Raw genomic sequence first — 22,335 nt, 5'->3', positions numbered from 1 at the left:
CCTCTCTTGTTCCAGAAGTGTTTTTGTGGCTCTTATTGGTGTATTAATTTCCTATTGCTGCTTAAACAAATCACCATAAACTTGGTGGTTTAAAACAACACAAATTTATTCTCTTACAACTCTGAGGTCAGAAGTCTGACAAGGGTCTCACTGGGCTAATGTCAAAGAGTTGGCAGGGTGGGTTCCTGCTGGAAGCTCTCAGGGAAAATCAGTACCCTTGCCTCTTCCAGCTTTGGGAGGCCTCCTGTAATCCTTGGTTTGTGGACCCTTTCCTCCATCTTCAAAGCTGGCAATGAGCATCTTTCAATCTCTTTTGCTCTGTCCCTCTCCTTCTGTCTGTCTGAGTTCTCCTGGATCTCTCTTATAAAGACCCTTATGATTATATTGGGCCCACCCAGATAAAGCAATATGATCCCCCCATTTTAAGATACTTAACTTGATCACATCAACAAGTCCGTTTTGCTACATGCTAGGTTCTGGGGATTAGGACATGCACACTTGCAGTTAGGGAACCATTATTCACCCTACCAAACAAGGGTAAGAAACTAAACACAAGAAACTCATCTGCACAGTATTCTTATACTACCTACACATTTTGGTGAATTTCTCTCTCTTTGAGGGGCCCAACCTCTGGTAGATTTCCTGTCCTGCCAGTAAATGACCTTCCTCATGGGATTTATAGAAACCATAGAACAAATAACAGATGAGTTTCCTAAGAGGGCTTTCTAGATCTTGGTTCTAAGTATGAGGAACAACACTTGTTTCTTTGGTGTGGGTTTGCTATACCTGATTAAATGAGATTTATTCTCAGATGTGGCAATCTTGGTATGACCTTATTGACACAACAAATTTGTCCAACTGTGTCCTGGTGAAAACAGAAGACAATTGTTTGTTTATCTTATGCAAATAACCACATTGCCATAAAAACTAGTGTGTTGTTACTGAATTTTGAGGAGTCAGGGAAAATAAATTACCATATAAAGAATGTGTCATTTACAGGAGACTACATTGAGGGTTAAAGATAAAGGATAACTTCACTTCCTTAATAGAACATTTACATATCAGCAATACTCAAAACCCAATAACCTCAATTAGATTTCCCCCCACTATTCATTTAATCCTACATAAGTCGTGTACATCTGGATGTTGGGTCAGCATTCTGCATTCCTAAGGTCTTCTACTCCAGACCTACTAAAAAGAGTCCTGGAAGTCCTGATTCAGTGCTGTGCTACAGTCACGGTTGTCTAAGTGATATCACTGTAGCTCCAAAGTCTATACCAGTGACTCGATTTCTTAAAGTACCAACAGTAACAGTATCAGGTACTGATCTAGGGTGGCCTTGGCCTGCAGCGGCTTGAATCAGGGTTTCAGTTCCCGGCCAGTCATTGAGGTCAGGTCTCGGCGGTGAGAACACCAAACCCTAGCCACTAGACCAGCGGTCAGTGCCAGGGCCCTGGCCCTATGGCTTTGCAGAAAAAGAATTCCACAAGGATGGAAAGTAGCGAAACAAAGTATTTATTAAGGGAAAAAAAGAGTACAGGACGTGTGGATAGACACACGGGTGGGCTCAGAGAGAGAGTCGTGCCCTCATGGCAGTTTGAATCACATTTATGGGGTGTTTCTTCCGTGTTTCCTTTGACCAATCATTTTGATTTGCTTGGTTCAGAATTCATATTTGGTGTATCAGGATTTTCCCAGGTGTGTGCGTGCATCTCTCAGCAAAGATGGATTCTAGTGAAGAGGCCTATGGGTAGACTTAGCCACTTAGCATCACTCCTCTTTTGACCTCCAGGGAGCTTTTCTGCACATGTGTAGTCGGGGAGGTCTCCTGACTTCGAGAATGAGGAATATGTGGTCTCTTATCTTCTATCTGGGCAAGACCCAGCCTCCTCTCTCAATTGTCCTGGACAACATATATACAGGTCTTGTTTTTTAATCCATTCAGCCAGTCTATGTCTTTTGGTTGAAGCATTTAATCCATTTACATTTAAGGTAATTATCGATATGTATGTTCCTATTACTATTTTCTTAATTGTTTTGGGTTTGTTATTGTAAGATTTTTCCTTCTCTTGTGTTTCCTGCCTAGAGAAGTTCCTTTAGCATTTGTTGTAAGGCTGGTTTGGTGGTGCTGAATTCCCTTAGGTTTTGCTTGTCTGTAAAGGTTTTAATTTCTCCATCGAATCTGAATGTGATCCTTGCTGAGTAATCTTGGTTTTAGGCTTTTTCCTTTCATCACTTTAAATATGTCCCTCCACTCCCTTCTGGCTTTCAGAGTTTCTGCTGAAAGATCAGCTGTTAACCTTACAAGGATTACCTTGTATGTTATTTGTTGATTTTCCCTTGATACTTTTAATATTTTTCTTTGTATTTAATTTTTGAAAGTTTTATTAATATGTCTTGGCATTTTTCTCCTTGGCTTTATCCTCTATGGGACACTCTGTGCTTCCTGGACTTCATTGACTATTTCCTTTCCCATATTAAGGAAGTTTTCAACTATAATCTCTTCAAATATTTTCTCAGTCCCTTTCTTTTTCTTTCTTCTTTCTGGACCCCTATAATTCTAATGTTGATGCATTTAATATTGTCCCAGAAGTCTCTGAGACTCTCTTCAATTATTTTCATCCTATTTTCTTTATTCTGCCCTGTGGTAGTTATTTTCACTATTTTATCTTCCAGGTCACTTATCCGTTCTTCTGCCTCAGTTATTCTGCTATTGATTCCTTCTAGAGAATTTTTAATTTCATTTATTCTGTTGTTCATCATTGTTTGCTCTTTAGTTCTTCTAGGTCCTTGTTAAAGGTTTCTTGTTTTCTCCATTCTATTTCCAAGATTTTGGGTCATTTTTACTATCATTACTCTGAATTCTTTTTCTGGTAGACTGCCTATTTCCTCTTCATTTTTTTGGTCTGTTGGGTTTTTACCTTGCTCCTTCATCTGCTATGTGATTCTAGGTCTTCTCATTTTGCTTAACTTACTGTGTTTGAGGGTCTCCTATTCACAGGCTGCAAGTTCCTAGTTCCCATTGTTTTTGATATCTGCCCCCACTGGATAAGGTTAGTTCAGTGGGATTAGTAAGCTTCCTGGTGGAGGGGACAGGTGCCTGTGTTCTGGTGTATGAGGCTGGATCTTGTTTTCTGGTGGGCAGGATAGTGTCCTGTTGAGGTGTTTTGGAGTGTCTGTGAACGTATTACAAATTTATGCATGCTTTCTGCTAATGAGTGTGGTGGTTTCCTCTTTTGCTAGTTGTTTGGCATAGGATGTCCAGCATTTTACTTGCTGGTTGTTGATGGAGCTGGGTCTTAGCATTGAGATAGTGATCTCTGGGAGAGTTTTCACCATTTGATATTACATGGAGCCAGGAGTCTCTGGTGGACCAACATCCTGATCTCAGCTTTCCCTTCTCAGAGGCTCAGGCCTGACACCTGGCCAAAGCTCCAAGACACTGTCAGCCACATGGCTCAGAAGAAAAGTGAGACAAGAAAAAAAGAAAGAAAAAATAAAATAAAATAAAGTTATTAAAATAAAAATTTAAAAGATACATTGTTAAAAATTAAAAACTAATAAAAAGAAAGAAAGAAGAGAGCATCCAAACCAAAAAACATAACAAGCGCTTAAAAACTATACAAAAAAAAAAAAAAAAAAGATGGACAGACAGAACCCTCAGACAAATTGTAAAAGTAAAGCTATACAGACAAAATTACACAAGGAAGCATACACATACACACAAAAAGGGGAAAATATATATATATATATATTTTTTTTTTTTTAAAAAGAGGAAGAGAGCAACCAAATCAATAAACAAATCTATCAATGATAACGAGCTCTAACTGGTAAACTAAGGTAAACATAAAACCAAAACCCAATTAGATACAGAAAGCAAACCCCAAGGGTACAGTTGCTCCCAACATATACCGCCTCAATTTTTGGATGATTCTTTGTCTATTCAGGTATTCCACAGATGCAGCGTACATCAAGTTGATTGTGGAGATTTAATCTGCTGCTCCTGATGCTGCTGGGAGAAATTTCCCTTTCTCTTCTTTGTTTGCACACCTCCTGGGGTTCAGCTTTGGATTTGGCCGTGCCTCTGCATGTAGGTCACCTTTGGGCATCTTTTCTCCTCCCAGACAGTACAGGGTTAAAGTAGGAGCTGATTAGGGGGCTCTGGCTCACTCAGGCCGTGGGAAGGAAGGGGTATGGAATGCAGGATGACTGTGACAGCAGAAGCCAGCATGACATTGCAACAGCCTGAGGTGCACCATGTGTTCTCCTGGGGAAGTTGTCCCTGTACCACGGCACCCTGGCAGTGGCGGGCTGCACATGTTTCCAGGAAGGAAAGTGTGGATAGTGACGTGTGCTTGCACACAGGCTTCTTGGTGGCTGCAGCAGCCTTACCATTTCATGCCTGTCTCTGGTGTCTGCCCTGATAGCCATGGCTTGGGCCCGTCTCTGGAGATCATTTAGGCAGTGCTCTGAATCCCCTCTCTTTGCACACCCAGAAACAATGGTCTTTTGCCTCTTAGGCAGGTCTAGACTTTTTCTCGGACTCTCTCCTGGCTAGCTGTGGTGAACTAGCCCCCTCCGGGCTGTGTTCACGTAGTCCACCCCAGTCCTCTCCCTGGGATCCGACCTCCGAAGCCCGAACCTCAGCTCCCAACCCTCATCCGCCCTAACAGGTGAGCAGACAAGCCTCTCAGGCTGGTGAGTGCTGGTCGGTACTGATCCTCTGTGCAGGAATCTCTCTGCTTTGCTCTGCACCCCTGTTGCTGCACTCTCCTCCATGGCTCCTAAGCTTCCCCTCTGTCCACCCTCCCACCCACCTACATACACCCCGTCTCCACCAGTGAAGGGTCTTCCTAGTGTGTGGAAACTTTTCCTCCTTCACAGTTCACTCCCAGAGGTGCAGGTCTCATCCCTATTCTTTTGCCTCTGTTTTTTCTTTTTCTTTTGCCCTACCCAGGTACTTGGGGAGTTTCTTGCCTTTTGGGAAGTCTGAGGTCTTCTGCCAGTGTTCAGTAGGTGTTCTGTATAAATTGTTCCACATGTAGATGTATTTCTGATGTATTTGTGGAAGGTGATCTCCAAATCTTACTCCTCCGCCATCTTGAAGTTCCCTCTAGCCATCTTTATATATACAAGTTTGTTTTAAGTTGCTGATCTCTTAATTTCAAATGCAATTCCCATTTCCTTCATTTGTACTCTCCTCATGGTTGCTGGTTTTGATATCATATTTGGATGATATGTACAAAGTCATAAGTAGGATGACTTCCTACTTTTACTGTGTATTTCCCTTTACGGGTGAGCTTTCCCATTTGTGATTTTCTAGTTTCTAGTTGTGGTCCCTTCACCCCGCCACCACCCCTGCCTAGAGAAGTTCCTTTAGCATTTGATTCAAAGCTGGCTTGGTGTTGAATTCTCTTAGCTTTTGCTTGCCTGTAAAGATATTAATTTCTCCACTGAATCTGAATGAGAACCTTGCTGGGTAGAGTATTCTTGGTTGTAGATTTTTCCCTTTCATCACTTTAAATATATCATGCCACTCCCTTCTGGCCTGCAGAGTTTCTGCTGAAAAATCAGCTGATAACCTTATGGGGATTCCCTTGTATGTTACTTGTTGCTTTTCCCTTGTTGCTTTTAGTATTTTTTCTCTGTATTTACTTTTGTTAGTTTGATTAATATGTGTCTCAGTGTGTTTCTCCTTGGGTTTATTCTGTATAGGACTCTCTGAACTTCCTGGACTTAGGTGACTATTTCCTTTCCCATGTTAAGAAAATTTTCAATTATAATCTCTTCAAATATTTTCTCAGTCCCTTTCTCTTCTCTTCTTCTTCTGGGACCCTAGTAATGTGAATGTTGATGCATTTCATGCTGTCCAAGAAGTCTCTGATACTGTCCTCATTTCTTTTCATTATTTTTCTTTATTCTGTTCTGCAGCAGTGGTTTCTACCACTCTGTCTTCCAGCTCACTTACTCATTATTCTGTCTCACTTATTCTGCTATTGATTCCTTCCTTTTTTTTTTTTTTCAGTTATTGTGCTCTTCATCTCTGTTTGTTTGTTCTTTAAGTCTTCTATCTCTATGTTAAACATTTCTTGTATCTTCTTGGTCTATGTCTCTATTCTTTTTCTGAGATTTTTGAATTATCTTTACTATCATTACTGTGAATTCTTTTTAGGTAGATTGCCTGGTCCTTCTTCATTTAGTTGTTCTTGTATGTTTTTATCTTGCTTCTTCATCTGTAATACATTTCTCTGTTATCTTATTTTCTCTAATTTACTGTGTTTGTGGTTTCCTTTCTGAAGGCTGCAGGGTCGTACTTCCTCTTGCTTCTAGTGTCTACCCCCTGGTGGTTGAGGATGGTCCATGGGCTTGTGCAGGTTTCCTGGTTGGAGGGACTGGTGCCTGCCCTCTGGTGGGTGGAGCTGGGTCTTGTCTCTCTAGTGGGCAGGGCCATGTCAAGGGGTGTGTTTTAGGGTGTCTATGAGTTTAGTACAACTGTAGGCAACCTGTATGCTCATGGGTGGGACTGTGTTCCTGTCTTGCTGGTTGTTTGGCCTGAGACATTTCAACACTGGAGCTACAGGCTGTTGGGTGGGGTCAGGAATTAGTGCCAATATGTGGACCTCTGGGAGAGCTCATGCATATTAATATTCCCTGGGACTTCCACTACCAGTGTCCTTGCCCTTACAGTGAACTACAGCCAACCCTTGCCACCCCAGGAGAACCTCCAATATCCCTAAGTAAGTCTAGCTCATGTTCTTACGGAGGTGGTGCTTTGAGCTGGGTCCTAGTGTGATGAGACCTTGTGTGCACCTTCTAAGAGTGGAATTTCTGTTTCTCCCAGCCCTGTGGAGTTCCTGCATTCAAGCCCTGATGGTCTTCAAGGCTAAATGCTCTGGGGGGTTCTTCCGCTCAATGCCAGACCCTCAGACTGTCTTGGAGAGCTATTTTTATGTAGGAACATTTCTGTGTAGCCTGAGTGGGTTTCTTTTTTTTTTTTTTTTTTTTTTGGTGTGATGCTGTTTTTAGTATGGATGGCTGCCACCTCTTTCCTCAGTGTATGCTGGCTACTATCCCCTTGATAGGGGATTTGACTATCATTGTGGTGACCAGAACCCTAGATATTGAGCAAGACCTCCCCTTTGTTCTGTCAGGGACAGGGTCTGCTCCCTAGTTGTTGGAGTGGAGGTCCCCATATCTGCTTTTAGCTGTGTTTCTGATCTGTGGTATGAGGTAGGTGGGATTGGAGCACTCCCACTGTGAGAGAAGCCAATGTGTATTCCTCCTCTGGAGGTGTTCACCTGTGATTGTGCTCTGTTGTGTCACATTTCCCCTGTTGTGCAGGCTTACAGAGTACACAGTTGTTGGCACTGCTCTTGGCTCCACCTTAACCCTGGGTAGGCCAGCTATTGGCCCTGGTGACTCTCACTCATTGTTTTCACCAGCCCAGCACAGTTCCACTGAAGTCAGGTCCTAGGACTGCAGTAGTTGTGCACCTGGACCCGCTGTGAGAACTATGAAAGCAGCTCAGACTCTGGCTTGACCCAACCCCCAAGTGTACATGCCCACAAAGCCCACAGCTGCTAAAGCCAGACCTATCTCAGCTGTGGGAGAACTTGTCTGTTTGGTAGTTCCACAGGCTCTGAGTTTATGAAGCCATCACTGGAGATGGAAATCCATGGTTCATGCAGCCATGAGGAGAGATTTCACCTCTTCTTCCTTAGCCACATGGTCCCTGGGCTCAGCTGTGGTTTCAGCCCCACCTCTATGTGTGGGCCACCTACTGTCTTTTGCTCCTGAGGCTGCCAGAGCACACAAGCCTGCCAAGCAATGCTAGCTTTTCTAATCAGTAAACCTGTGTACAAAGTTTAGAATGCTCAGTTTAACTAGCTTCTTCATCAGAAAACAAAACAATCTGTAAAAACAAAATTTCACTTGAACTATAATTTTCAGTGATACAGTTAGGGGAAAAACATGAAATGGCCTTTTAATTCTTTTTAAAATCATAATAAGGCCACAGACACCCCAAAACACACCACCAGATGTGTACCTGCCCACCAGAAAGACAAGATGCACCTTCACCCACCAGAACACAGACACTAGTCCCCTCCACCAAGAAGCCTACACAGTGCACTGAACCAACCTTAGCCACTGGGGACAGACACCAAAAACAATGGGAACTACAAACCAGCAGCCTGCTAAAAGGAGACCCCAAACACAGTAATTTAAGCAAAATGAGAAGACTGACAAACAAACAGCCAAAGAAGGAGCAAAGCCAAAACCCACCAGACCTAACAAATGAGGAGGAAATAGGCAATTTACCTCAAAAAGAATTCAGAATAATGACAGTAAAGATGATCCAAAATCTTGGAAATAGAATGGAGAAAATACAAGAAATGTTTAACAAGGACCTAGAAGAACTAAAGTACAAACAAACAGTGATGAACAACACAATAAATGAAATTAAAAATTCTCTAGAATGGATCAATAGCAGAATAACTGAGGTAGAACAACAGATAAGTGACCCGGAAGATAAAATAGTGGAAATAACTACCACAGAACAGAAGAGAAAAAAGAATGAAAAGATTGAGGACAGCCTCAGAGACCTCTGGGACAACATTAAATGCACCAGCATTCGAATTATAAGGGTCCCAGAAAAAGAAGAGAAAAAGAAAGGGACTGAGAAAATACTTGAAGTGAAGTTGAAAACTTCCCTAATATAGGAAAGGAAAGAGATAATCAAGTCCAGTAAGCACAGAGAGTCCCAAGCAAGATAAATCCTAGGAGAAACACGCCAAGATACATATTAATCAAACTATCAAAAATTAAATACAATGAAAAAATATTAAAAGCAGCAAAGGAAAAACAACAAATAACACATAAGGGAATCCCCATAAGGTTAACAGCTGAGCTTTCAGCAGAAATTGTGCAAGCCAGAAGGGAGTGGCAGGACATATTTAAAGTGATGAAGGAGAAAATCCTACAACCAAATTATTCTACACAGCAGGATCTCATTCAAATTTGATGGAGAAATTAAAACCTTTACAGACAAGCAAAACCTAAGAGAATTCAGCACCACAAATGCTAAGGGAACTTCTCTAGGCAGGAAACACAGAGGAGGAAAAGACCTCTAATAACTAACCCAAAACAATTAAGAAAATGGCAATAGGAACATACATATCCATAATTACCTTAAATGTAAATGGATTAAGTGCTCCAACCAAAAGACATAGACTGGCTGAATGGATACAAAAACAAAACCCATATATATGCTGTCTACAAGAGACCCACTTCAGACCTAGGGACACATACAGACTGAAAGTCACGGGATGGAAAAAGATATTCCATGCAAATGGCAATCAAAAGAAAGCTGGAGTAGAAATTCTTATATCAGACAAAATATACTTTAAAATAAGGACTATTACAAGAGTCAAAGAAGAACACTACATAATGATCAAGGGATTGACCCAAGAAGAAGATATAACAATTGAAAATATTTATGCACCCAACATAGGAGCACCTTAATACATAGGGCAAATACTAAGAGCCATAAAAGGGGAAATTGACAGTAACACAATCATAGTATAGGACTTTAACCCCCCACTTTCACCAATGGACAGATCATCCAAAATGAAATTAAATAAGGAAACACAAGCTTTAAATGATACACTAAACAAAATGGACTTAATTGATATTTACAGGACATTCCATCCAAAAGCAACAGAATACAAATTCTTCTCAAACGCTCATGGAACATTCTCCAGGATAGATCATATCCTGGGTCACAAAACAAACCTTGGTGAATTTAAGAAATTTGAAATCATATCAAGTATCTTTTCGACCAAAACGCTATGAAACTAGATATCAATTACAGGAAAACAGTCTGTAAAAAATACAAACACATGGAGGCTAAAGAATATACTACTTAAAAACCAAGAGATAACTGAATAAATCAAAGAGGAAATCAAAATATTCCTAGAAACAAATGACAATGAAAACATGAAAAAAAACCTATGGGATGCAGCAGAAGCAGTTGTAACAGGGAAGTTTATAGCAATACAATCCTACCTTAGGAAACAAGAAACATCTCAAATAAACAACCTAACCTTACACCTAAAACAATTAGAGAAAGAAGAAGAACAACAACAAAAAAACCCCAAAGTTAGCAGAAGGAAAGAAATCATAAAGATCAGATCAGAAATAAATGAAAAAGAAATGAAGGAAAACATAGCAAAGATCAATAAAACTAAAAGCTGGTTCTTTGAGAAGATAAACAAAAGTGATAAACCATTAGCCAGACTCATCAAGAAAAAAGGGAGAATACTCAAATCAATAGAATTAGAAATGAGAAAGGAGAAGTAACAACTGACACTGTAGAAATACAAAGGATCATGAGAGATTACTACAAGCAACTTTATGCCAATAAAATGGACAACCTCGAAGAAATGAACAAATTCTTAGAAAAGCACAACCTTCAGATACTGAACCAGGAAGAAATAGAAAATATGAACAGACCAAAAACAAGCACTGAAATTGAAATTGCGATTAAAAATCTTCCAACAAACAAAAGCCCAGGACCAGATGGCTTCACAGGTGAATTCTATGAAACATTTAGAGAAGAGCTAACACCTATCCTTCTCAAACTCTTCCAAAATATAACAGAGGGAGGAACACTCCCAAACTCATTCTACGAGGCCACCATCACCCTGATACCAAAACCAGACAAGGATGTCACAAAGAAAGAAAACTACAGGCCAATATCACTGATGAACATAGATGCAAAAATCCTCAACAAAATACTAGCAAACAGAATCCAACAGCACATTAAAAGGATCATACACCATGATCAAGAGGGATTTATCCCAGGAATGCAAGGATTCTTCAATATATGCAAATCAATCAATGTGATACACCATGTTAACAAATTGAAGGAGAAAAAGCATATGATCGTCTCAATAGATGCAGAAAGCTTTCGACAAAATTCAACACCCATTTATGATAAAAACCCTCCAGAAAGTAGGCATTGAGGGAACTTTCCTAAACATAATAAAGGCTGTGTATGACAAATCCACAGCCAACATCGTCCTCAATGGTGAAAAACTGAAACCATTGCCACTAACATCAGGAACAAGACAAGGTTGTCCACTCTCACCACTATTATTCAACATAGTTTTGGAAGTTTTAGCCACAGCAGTCAGAGAAGAAAAAATATAAAGGGAATTCAAAGCGGAAAAGAAGTAAAACTGTCACTGTTTGCAAATGACATGATGCTATACATAGAGAATCCTAAAGATGTTACCAGAAAACTACTAGAGCTAATCAATTGATTTGGTAAGGTAGCAGGATACAAAATTAATGCACAGAAATCTCTAGCATTCCAATACACTAATGATGAAATATCTGAAAGTGAAATTAAGAAAACACTACCATTTACCATTGCAACAAAAAGAATAAAATAGGAATAAACCTACCTAAGGAGACAAAAGACCTGTGCAGAAAATTATAAAACACTGATGAAAGAAATTAAAGATGATACAAATAGATGGAGAGATATACCATGTTCTTGGTTTGGAAGAATCAACATTGTGAAAATGACTCTACTACCCAAAGCAGTTTACAGATTCATTTCAATTCCTGTCAAACTACTACTGGCATTTTTCACAGAACCAGAACAAAAAATTTCACAATTTGTATGGAAACACAAAAGACCCCGAATAGCCAAAGCAATCTTTAGAATAAAAACAGAGCTGGAAGAATCAGCCTCCCTGACTTCAGACTATACTACAAATCTACAGTAGTCAAGAAAGTATGGTACTGGCACAAAAACAGAAATATAGATCAATGGAACAGGATAGAAAGCCCAGAGATAAACCCATGCACATATGGTCACCTTATGTTTGATAAAGGAGGCAAGAATATACAATGGAGAAAAGACAGCCTCTTCAATAAGTGGTGCTGGGAAAACCGGACAGCTACATGTAAAAGTATGAAATCAGAGCACTCCCTAACACCATACACAAAAATAAACTCAAAATGGATTAAAGACCTAAATGTAAGGCCAGACACTAGAAAACTCTTAGAGGAAAACATAGGCAGAACACTCTATGACATAAATCACAGCAAGATCCTTTCTGACCCTGCTCCTAGAGAAATGGAAATTAGGGCAAAAATAAACAAATGGGACCTAATGAAACTTAAAAACTTTTGCACAGCAAAGGAAACCATAAACAAGATGAAAAGACAACCCTCAGAATGGGAGAAAATATTTGCAAATGAAGCAAGTGAAACAGGAATAATCTCCAAAATTTACAAGCAGCTCATGTAGCTCAATAACAAAAAGACAAACAACCCAATCCAAAAATGGGCAAAAAACCTACATAGACATTTCTCCAAAGAAGATATACAGATTGCCAACAGACACATGAAAGAATACTCAACATCATTAATCATTAGAGAAATGCAAATCAAAACTACAATGAGATATCATCTCACACCGGTCAGAATGGTCATCATCAAAAAATCTGCAAACAATAAATGCTTGAGAGGGTTTGGAGAAAAGGGAACCCTCTTGCCCTCTTGGTGGGAATGTAAATTGATACAGCCACTATGGAGACGTGTATGGAGGTTCCTTAAAAAGCTAAAATTAGCACTACCGTACGACCCAGCAATCCCACTACTGGGCATATACCCTGAGAAAACCATAATTCAAAAAGAGTCATGTACCAAAATGTTCATTGCAGCTTTATTTACAATAGCCAGGACATGGAAGCAACCTAATCGTCCATCAACAGATGAATGGATAAACAAGATATGGCCCATATATACAATGGAATATTACTCAGCCATAAAAAGAAAGGAAATTGATTTATTCGTAGTGAGGTGCATGGACCTAGAGTCTGTCATACAGAGTGAAGTAAGTCAGAAAGAGAAAAACAAATACCATATGCTAACACATATATATGGAATCTAAGAGAAAAAAAAAAAGGTCATGAAGTACCTAGGTGCAAGACGGGAATAAAGACACAGACCTACTTAGAGAATGGACTTGAGGATAAGGGGTGGGGGAAGGTAAGCTGTGATAAAGTGAGAGAGTGTCATGGACATATATGCACTACGAAACTTAAAGTAGATAGCTGGTGGGAAGCAGCCGCATAGCACAGGGAGATCAGCTTGGTGCTTTGTGACCACCTAGAGGGGTGGGATAGGGAGGGTGGGAGGGAGGGAGATGCAAGAGAGAAGAGATATGGGTACATATGTATATGTATAACTGATTCATTTTTTTATAAAGCAAAAACTAGCACACCATTGTAAGGCAATTATACTCCAATAAAGATGTTAAAAAAATGAAAAAGAAAAGTAGGCTCCTAAAATGGCACAAATGAACTGGTTTGCAGGGCAGAAATAGAGACACAGATGTAGAGAACAAATGTATGGACACCAAGGGGGGAATGTGAGGGGGTGAGGGGGTGGGATGAATTGGGAGATTGGGATTGACATGTATACACTAATATGTATAAAATAGATAACTAATAAAACTGCTGTATAAGAAAGAAATAAAATAAAATTCAAAAATTAAAAAAATATACCAGACTATTACTAGAGTTAAATGCTAGCCACTTACTTCCTCAATTCTAAAATATATATATTTTATTTGGACCGTAAATATCATCTTGGGAAAGAGCATACAAATGAAGCATTAATGAAAACTTTTATTTCTCTTCTTTTATCTCTTAATTTTTGTCTCTTGGCCATCAAATTATGTGTCTGATAAGAGAGAAGAAAGTCACACCATTTGACTCACTTGCTATTAAGCAGTTGTTGTCAAAAGGTCTAATACAGAGTAGAAATTAAAGCTATTTCCTAAAATAGGGACAATAGTTTAAGTATTGTTTTCAGTTAAGTATACTATAATTGTCCTCTGTGCAAATGCTTCTACATAAGGCAAGCAAATTGTAATTATGACTAATATAATTATATATCATTATCTAAATTGTGTATGCTTCAGCCTTGGCCCAGAAAATGGATTCCTTATGGACCTTATTCATCATATCCAGGAATTAGTCATTGTCTATTCACCCTGATCAATAATGCATTGGTGATTTCATAAAAGTTTATCAACAATTAGTTTTTGAAGAAAGAACATATACAAAATTGTTCATCTAGGGTTGGGAGGAAGAAAGACAGAGGTAATTGTGTCAGTTAGGGAAACCTGATTTCGAAGGTCAAAAGATATTTCAGTTCAGTAAAGGACCAGGCAGGGTGTCTTTGTAGATATTGAGGCAGGAAAAGAAGCATTGTTAGAGCATGAAAAGGGGACTTTTTACCACTTGGATGAGCAGGGAAGAGAAACGGGAAGTGGGAGTTACTCTGCACCAGTGATTGGAACACTAAATCCAAGAATAAAACTAGCACAACAGGATCCAAACAAAGGGACACAGTAGACACACTTAGTGGAAATAAAATTGGATTTCTGACCCAGGTTTTAAGACCTTGCTATGAGCTATATGCTACATCAAGAGATAAATGCTACCAATTTCTGTACATTTTCAGAGTGCTCCATAAACTCTGGACAATGTATCAAATTGACTCACAGCATGACCCCCACAAAGGAAAAGTTGCCTTTAGGAAAAAGCTTTCTGAAAATCCTATAGAACTTAATGGAGATAACTACTTCTTTCCAAACATATCAGGAAGAGGGTTAGAACTGCACATTTTTAGAAGCATGAAGAAGGGATTTGAAAACTGGCTTAGTCCAAACCCTTAACCCAGTAGAGGTTTCCACTGAACCAAAGTCATAGACAAATTGTTCTCCACTCTCAGGCAAATGCTATAACCTGAATGCAGTAGCTTATTTAGCAACTCTCAGTTAACCCATCAACCTATGAAGCCAGCCTTTGACTTGCAAAATAAAGAGGAATGACCTGCATACAAAAAGTATGACTGGGGTATGATAAGGAGGAAAAGGAAATTACAATATTAGGAGATGTACCTAAATATACACAAGAGGATGCTCCTTACTTGCCTTTGATATTGATTTGATTTTTTTTTTGTGCCAATGCAGAGAATGCAATTACCTATATCTCAGAAAGTGTAACAACAGGTGTTACTATTGACCATAAAAAAATGCCATCTCGGGTTTCCCTGGTGGTGCAGTGGTTGAGAGTACGCCTGCCGATGCAGGGGACACGGGTTCATGCCCCGGTCTGGGAAGATCCCATATGCCACGGAGCGGCTGGGCCTGTGAGCCATGGCTGCTGAGCCTGCGCGTCCGGAGCCTGTGCTCCGCAAAGGGAGAGGCCACAACAGTGAGAGGCCCGCGTACCACAAAAAAAAAAAAAAAAAAATGCCATCTCTTTTTTAAAGGTGGTGCTAATGTTTAACATTATGGCTTCCATTGGCAATAAACTCTGAAGGCAAAGTTCTAGGATCTATAAAAAGCCTTTCTCTACATGTGTCACAGTACTTTAACTTACATCTAGTTTGACCATATAAGCTGCTTAGATGAGACTTGTAATGTCATTTCCTGACATTAATTTGATTTAACTTCCAGTATTATCAAGTGATAAAGTGTACTTCTGTCATGATATCCATTTCATTTGAATGGTAGTTAGAAAATAGTTAGTTTTGTGCTAATTGTGTTGGTTCCTGACAAATTGGTTCCATAACATATTCTTTATGTGGGAATTTTAATAGCAATGCTTTCATCAAGAAACTCTGTCCATCCTGCTGTGGAACTCATTCTATTAATACTTAATGGTGTACAAGTTGTTGGGACAGGAAGATGAAGGAACTATGCTGTCCCTATGTTCATACATAGACATGAGAATACATTTCCATAAATTTTGTTCTATGAGAACTACCTGCTAACCAACCTTCTGCTTACAATCTTGACTTTCTCTGAGTCATCCTCCTCAATTCTGACAAAATGATCTTCCTGTAATGCACACCTGCCCATGACACTCCTAGGCTTGAAACACTCCAATAATCCCCAAATGTCTATAGAGCAAAGTCCAAGCACATTAGTATGATTCACAACACCATTATGAACAGAAACCTATTCTCCTTCCCAGGCTCATTTCTCATCATTCCTTACCTCACATGATGGATCCATGACAAACATAATTTATTTTGTGTTTCATGCTTTTACTCAGTCTATGAGTCTTTGCTTGGTCAACTAACTTCTCATCCTTTGAGAGTTCAGGCATTCTTTCCTCCAGGAGCATGTCACTGGCTCTCTTTTTTTCCTTGCAGTTGGGATAAGTACGATCCATACTTCTTTCTTTAGTTACTATGTGCAAATTTTTATCCTCACACTTGGGTGCTTCATTGAAATACATTAATGTGCTTATTCCTACTAAACTATAAACTACTAGGTGTTGTATTCCCAGATACTTCCTGGCACCAGGAAGATGAGATCCAAGAGCACCAATGGGATAAGTCCCAGTCTTAGCGGTCAGGCAGAGAAAGCAAAGTTTCCCTTCCTCTGCCTCTTTGTTCCTTTTTTTATTCAGGCCCTCATTGCATTAGATAACGCCCACTCACATTGGAGAGGGCAATTGCTTTATTGATTCAAATGGAAACACCCTCACAGACACACCTGGAGATAATGCTTAACCAGAAAACTGAGCATCCCATGACCCAGTCAAGTTGACACATAAAATTAACCATCACAACTGCAAAGGTAAAGTCAAGCTTTAGACTCATTTATAGGTGACATAAATTCAGTATGTACTTTATGTGTTGAGGGAAATTGAATGAATATGAAATTACATTTCAGGACAATGAATCTGATATTGCTTTGTAAAATGAAATACAGAAGAGACCAGAAAAAGCTACACATATGAGTACTGATACTGGAGGTAATAAAAGCCAAATTCTAGAGTTATGAATGTGGGGAAGGAAAATAAGAGATAGTTATAAAAATAATCACTGTTAAACTTTTAAATGTATTCAATGTGTTAAGAGTTGTGTTAAGTGCCATTTAAATCTCTCAAAAACCCTGCATGGATAAACACTGAAATCTGAGATAAACCAGATTCAGGTTAAATAACCTTCCTGAAGTCATACTTCAGAGATTTAAAAGCAGCTCTGTGATAACCTCATACTCTTTCCACTGCATTGCTTCTGCCTCTTGGCCAAATGGGTAAATATATTCAACATACACACATGATGTGAACACTGTGGATATAGTGTAGCTCTCAGGATCTTTTTCACATCTTACATATATCTGATGAATTTGGTAAAGTCAGGAGAGAGAAAATAGCTAAGTGAATACAAAAGACTGAGTTCTCTTTTATCCTTATTTGTAAGTCAACTCAAGTAGGCAAGCTTACCAAGAATCACCTAATGATTGAAGCTCAAGACCCTCTGGGGCCACTATTTTTTATTTAATGAAACTACCAAAGATCTCCAATGTCAGTTCTGTGAAGGGCAGACTACTGTGATTCTTAGTTCCTCAAATGATGTTGATACATGTGGTAGGCTGAACAGTGGTCCCCCCACAAAGATATACATGTCCCAATCTCTGGAATTTGCAATTGTTACCTTATATAAAAACAACGGCAAAAAGATTGCATATGTGATTAAATGAAGGATTTTTCTTTTTTCTTTTTTTTTTTAAATTGGGTTATAGCTGCTTTACAATGTTGTATTAGTTTCTACTGTACAACAAACTGAATCAGCTATATGTATACATATATCCCTTCCCTCTTGGACCTCCTTCCCACCCACCTACCCCCCCAAATCCCACCCATCTAGGTCACCACAGAGCACCAGGTGAGCTCCCTGTGCTACACAGCGGGTTCCCACTAGCTATCTGTTTTACACATGGCAGTGCACATACATCAGTTCCAATCTCCCAATTCATCCCACCCCCTCCCTCTGTCCACACATCCATTCTTTATGTCTGTGTCTGTATTCCTGCCCTGCAAATAGATTCATCTGTATCATTTTTCTAAATTCCACATATATGCATTAATATACGATATTTGGTTTTCTCTTTCTTACTTCACTCTGTGTGACAGTCTCTAGGCCCATCCACATCTCTAAAAATGGCCCAATTTTGTTTCTTTTTATGGCTGAGTAATATTCCATTGTATATATGTACCACATCTTTCTATCCATTCATCTGTCGATAGACATTTTCTTTAAACAGCAAACATTTATTTCTCACAGTTTTGGATGCTGGAAGTCTAAGATCAGGGTGCCAGAAATGTTGGGTTCTTGGTGAGGCCTCTCTTTCTGGTTTGCAGATGGCTGCCTTCTTGCTCTCACATGGCTGAGAGAGATCACCTCTCTCATATATCTTTTTGCCCTCGTTTTTTGAGAAATAATTGTCATACATCACTGTATAAGCTTAAGGAGAAGAGCATGATGGTTTGATTTACAGATCTTATGAACTGATTACCACAGTAGATTCAGCTAACATCCATCTTTTTATGTTTTTATGATATTTAGCATTCTCTTTTCTCGACTCAAAGAACTTCCTTTAGCATTTCTTGTAAGGCAGTTCTAGTGGTAATGAACTTCCTCAGATTTTGTTTGCTCAGGAAAAGTCTTTATTCCTCTCTTGTTTCTGAAGGACAGCTTCACCAGGAATAGAATTCTTGGTTGACAGTTATTTTCTTTTTTTGTTTTGGGGTTTTATTTGCGGTACACAGGCCTCTCACTGCTGTGGCCTCTCCCGTTGCAGAGCACAGGCTCCGGACGTGCAGGCTCAGTGGCCATGGCTCACGGGCCCAGCCGCTCTGCGGCATGTGGGATCCTCCCGGACCGGGGTATGAACCCGTGTCCCCTGCATCGGCAGGCAGACTCCCAACCACTGCGCCACCAGGGAAGCCTGACAGTTATTTTCTTTTAATATTTTGAATATTTCATGTCATTTTCTCTTAGCCTGAAAAGTTTCTCCTGAGAAATCCACCAATAGTCTTACAGGGTTTCCCTTGTGTGTAACTTCTCTCTTTCTCTTGTTGTTCTTAAAATTCTTTGAAAAGAAAAACACTAATTTGAAAAGATACACGCATGTCAATATTCATAGCAGCATTATTTACAGTAGCCAAGATATAGAAACAACGTAACTATCCATCAACAGATGGATGGATAAAGAATATTACTCAGACATAAGAAAGAATGAAATCCTTCCATTTGCAACAGCATGAATGGACCTAGAGGGTGTTATGCTTAGTGAAATAAGTCAGACAGAGAAAGACAAATACTCTACATTATCACTTATACGTGGAATCTAAAAAATAAAACAAATAATGTATATAGCCAAACAGAAAGAGACTCACAGATATAAAGGACAAACTCATGGTTACCAGTGGGGAAAGGGAAGGGAGAAGGAGTACGATAGGGGAATGGGATTAAGAGATATAAACTACTATGTATAAAATAGATAAGCAGCAAGGATATATTGTACAGCACAGGGAAATATTGCCATTGTTTTGATATTACTTTAAATGGAGTATAATCTGTAAAAATACTGAATCATTTTTGTGCACCAGAAACTAGTATAATATTATAATCAACTATACTTCAACAAAAAATGAAAAATACAAATTCAACATAGTTATTTAATTCTTAAGTATAACTTGAACATAAGATAATGAAAGTTACCAACAAATAATAAACCATTCTGAAGAGAATCCTATTTCCAGGAGGAAGAAAATGAATATTGTTATTTTTTTGAATTGACAGCCTTATTGATCAAATTAGAGTACATTTATAGTGATTTATATACATCATTATTAAGTTCTTTGTATTGGTTGAGATCATGTTTGAAAAGATTGAATCAGTAAAAATGAGTGTTCTTAGAAAGTGTTTCCATAAGTCATTTGCACTGTGTTTGGCATGAAAACTTTTGTAATTATTCAAATATTATTTTAAATCTTTATGCTTTATGTTATCAGAACCACTAAAAGTATTGTCTTGAATGTATGTGTGTGTATAACCATATTTTATATATATACTATAATATATATACAGACATATAATATAAAAAAACTATATATATTCCATAGTTATGTATCTATAAAATAAAACATTCTCTCTCATTAAAAAAAATCCATTTTTTCTGACTTTTGAGAATTTAATTATAATGAGTCCTATTTGGATTCAACCTATTTGGGATCTTTTGGGCCTCATGGATCTGGATGTCCATTTTTCTCCCCAGGTTCAGGAAGTTTTCAGCCATTATTGCTTTAAATATACTTTCGGTCCCTTTCTCTTTCTCCTTACCTTCCTGGATTCCTGTAATGCAAATATTGTTTCTTTTCACTGTGTCCCATAATTCCCAAAGGATTTCTTCACTTTTAAAAAATGCTTTTTGCTTCTCTGACTGGGTAATTTTGACTGTCCTATCTTGCAGACCTTTCTTCTTCTGCATGGTCAATTCTACTTATGAAACTACTGAATTCTTCAGTTCAGTTATCGCATTTTTCAACTCTAGGATTTCTGTTTGGTTTTTTGTTTTGTTTAGGTTTGTTCTTTTTTTTTTTGATAGTTGCTATTTCTTTATCATATTTCTCATTTTGTTCATGCATTGTTTTCCTAATTTCATTTAGTGTCTGTTCATGTTTTCTTGTAGTTTACTAAACTTGCTTAAGAGGATTATTCTGAATTCTTTGTCTGACAGTTCACAGATCCCCATTTTTTAGTTATTTGTTTCCTTTGGTGGTGTCATATTGACCTGATTTTTTGTGATCCTTGATTCCTTACATTGACATCTGCACATTTGGGCATTTGGGTTCTTCTTCCAGACTTTACAAGTTTGCTTTGGCAAAGACAGTTTTTGACCAGTCAGCTTAGTTTAAATTTCTGGGTGTGTCTGCAGGTAATGTCCTTGGGCAGGTGGGGGCTGCTATTATGGTCTATTCTGAGGCAAAGCAACAATTCAAACTCTAAGGACAAGGATGAGGATTGTGACACTGCCTGGGAACAGTTGGATGGGACTGCTGGCTTGGTTTCCTACCCAAGTAAGGCTATAGGATGGGCTCCATGGTTGCCTGGATTCTCTGGTAAGGCTTACTAGAAGGTTGGGACTAGGTACTACATACAGTAGTAGATGGGGCTACAAATTAGCTTCCTTGTCCTGGCAGGACAGCACGATGAGACCCAGGGCCTGAGTTCACCCTCATTATTTGGGGATTCAAATAGTATGCACTGATTCCTTGGTCAGGTGAGGCCACAAGTTTTTCTCTGCAGACTGGGAAAGCCATAAGCTCTGCTTTCTGTTCCAGTACCACTGTACATAAGGCTGATGGATGGGCTATTTCTGTGTGCTCCAGTTCTATTCCCTGTCCAGACAAGATGAAGGTTGTATTCAGCAATGAGTAGAGCTATGAATTAGATTCCTTGTCCAGGCACAGCAGGACAAGCAACTCGAAATCCAGTAAAGCTGTTTGTTGTCTTAACTGAAGCTGACCTACATTACAAGTTCCCTAACTGAACAGGGCCACTGGCTTTGCTCTGCAAACTCTTGGCTCTGCTCACCTCTTGGTTCGTGTGCCACTGGACCACATAGCTTCCTGGAATTGTCTCCAGCCCTTCTGGTCAGATGGGGTCACAAGACAATCTTCACAGCAGGTGGGGCTGTGATTCAGCTCCTTGCCTGGATGTGGGCAAACCAGGCTCCAACGCTGGCAAAACTCCTTATTTGAGGATCTGAATCAAGTAGATCTATAGCCTACCTAGTTCTCTGGTCAGAATGTACCTCCAACTAGATTTTTCAGATAAGTAAAGCCTCTGGTTAGGATTACTACTTGGGAACTGCAGGAATGAACTTGGTCTGCCAAGATCTGTGTGGTGGTCACTGCGAACACCTCCCTGCATCTCCATCACTGTCAGATTTCCAGTGGTCCAGCCCCACACATCCCCAAGCAATCCCTGAGGGGCAAGATCAGAGTAGGGGCTCCTGCAATGTTACCCACAACGCTGGGAGAGCTGGTTTTCCTCTGGGTTCTCTTTTCCCCCTGGAGGAACCAGAGGCTCAGGAGAGACCTCTCTGTGTGTTGCTGTGCTGGCCTGGGAAAAGGGCAATGCAGTCAACGTGTAGCCACTTCTCTTACCGTCTAATGCAGTTTCTCTTGGTCTCTGTGTTGTGGGGGGCGGGGACGGGGGGGTGGTGCTTCAGCTTCTCCCCCATGTTCTAGGATTCTCTCAGTAGTGTCTTGTCCTTGAATAGTAGTTAATTTTCTCCTTGTGAAGATGAGGGAAGCCAGGAAATTTCTGTGTCACCGTCTTGGTGATGTCACTCCAAATGAAGGATTTTTGAGATGGGGAGATTATCCTGGATTATTTGCATGGGCCCTAAATGCAATCACAACTGTCTTTATAAGAGAG

The 22,335-nt window shown here is 39.5% G+C and overlaps 1 protein-coding gene across 9 annotated transcripts in view; it reads left to right on the top strand.

The window, feature by feature from the left end:
• The window catches only part of GRIK1 (glutamate ionotropic receptor kainate type subunit 1), a 426,140-nt gene that overhangs the window by 346,827 nt on the left and 56,978 nt on the right, over positions 1-22,335 (top strand). The window lies entirely within an intron of this gene.

This window comes from Orcinus orca, chromosome 5, assembly GCF_937001465.1.
Source record: "Orcinus orca chromosome 5, mOrcOrc1.1, whole genome shotgun sequence".
Classification (NCBI taxonomy): domain Eukaryota; kingdom Metazoa; phylum Chordata; class Mammalia; order Artiodactyla; family Delphinidae; genus Orcinus; species Orcinus orca.
Note: the sequence above shows the minus strand (reverse complement) of the source record. Positions and strands in the feature narration are given on the sequence as shown.